Source organism: Cyprinodon variegatus, unplaced genomic scaffold (assembly GCF_000732505.1).
Source record: "Cyprinodon variegatus isolate N-32 unplaced genomic scaffold, C_variegatus-1.0 Scaffold240, whole genome shotgun sequence".
In the NCBI taxonomy this organism is placed as follows: domain Eukaryota; kingdom Metazoa; phylum Chordata; class Actinopteri; order Cyprinodontiformes; family Cyprinodontidae; genus Cyprinodon; species Cyprinodon variegatus.
Genome location: NW_015150693.1, coordinates 24,983 through 26,716, shown reverse-complemented (window position 1 = coordinate 26,716; position 1,734 = coordinate 24,983).

The following is a 1,734-nucleotide window of genomic DNA, read 5'->3' as shown; positions in this document are numbered from 1 at the left end:
GAACAGAACAATAAATGAAGGACACATCAGACTGAGATCATGGAGCCAAACATCAGATCCATGTTGGACAGACTGACAGTCTGGTGGTCTACAAAGTGCAGCATGGAGATGACTGTGAACAGAACCCATGGAGAATTAGTTGTTGTTCATGTACAGACCATAAATATGGAGTCCAGCTGGGTTTGATGCTGCTGGGCAGATGGGCCACTGGGAACCTCTGAGTTCTGCTGGTTCACTCTGTGGAGGAACCAGGAAGCATTAACTCACATTCTGTAGAACAACAAACAGACAGAGACCAAGGTCCTTGTGATGTCCTGATCCAAAAGCTATATGTCTTTTCACTTCTCTAAGGGACAACTTTCTATAGCAAAGAAGCTCCTACCTGATTAGAGTTTGAGTTTCTGATGCTCAGCATTATACAGAAGTGAAAATTGTGTAAATCGATTAAATATCATAGGTTTAACATTTTGTTAAATAATTTCATTAATAATATCTAAAATAAACCAAATATGATTTAAAAACAGTTAAATCAATATCAGCCATTCAGCGATTTTCTTTTTTCTTTAAAATGTCTCTGAATTATTTCTGTTTCATTAAGCTGCAGAGCTCCAGCTCCTGTGATTTCTAGAGAAATGTCTTCTTACCAATGTTTCCTCTCCCTAAATCGAACTCAACTGAAGGATCAGTAAATCTAATCCTAGTCTGTGATCAGAGGCTGTAGCTGCTCTGTTTCAATGACTGACAGGAAGCTGGAGACAGTTATTAAACCTTAATTGATCAGTTCATGAAAATATCGATGAAGGCAAGTTCATCAGACAGAGCAAAGTCAATGGAAGCTTAAAGCTTTACATCCTGAGATGAATCTGTTTGCTTTATTATCAACATGGCCCAACATTTGCAGAAAGCTAATAGAAGGATTCACTAACAGAAAAGAATTTGGTCTTCAGTAAGAAAAAGGCTGCAGCAATACAATCCTAGATTAAAAACTGTTTTCATGTATAATTTTCATATATCAAAGAAAATCCTAGCTCAATTTGAAGATCTTAGATTAAATTTTAAAGAAAAATAAAGTTTAGGTATTTCTACAAGTGATTTTGTTTACTATATTCACCACCAGTAAAACTCTCCCTCAACTTTAGAAAACTTCTTTTTGATTAAAGTGTCACACTTAAATCTTTGAGTTAAATACAATCAGATAAAAAGGTTAGTTATTTAATTCAAAAGTAGTTTGATTCTACATATGAATTAAAACTGATTAAGAAAACTATCAGAAGCCACAATCAGGGACAAAATAAGTCTCTAGAGTCTGAACTGGGAACAATGAATTCTGTTATTGATTATTTCTGTAAAATGATTGATCTGAATTCTGGCTTCAGCTGAAATCAGCCTGACCCCTGCTGGACCAACAGGTGAACTACAGACACTTAGAAACACCTCCAACAATGTTTACCCTGAACCCACTGGAGACTGAATTAGTGGAAAAACATCGAGAAGAAACAAACTGTTTCATTAAAAGGATTGAAATTTGGAATCAGAATATTTCAAAATTAGTCATTTCAGTTTCAAACAGTTCAACCATTTAGACAGAGCTCACGTCTTTGCAGCTGAAGGTTGGTCTGATTTAAAATCAGTAACGAAACCCATTGACCAGTCACTCTTTAAGGACACACAGCTGGGTTCTGATTCTGGTTTGAGGTTCTGTTGGATCCTGAAGGAATCAGACTGATGATCATT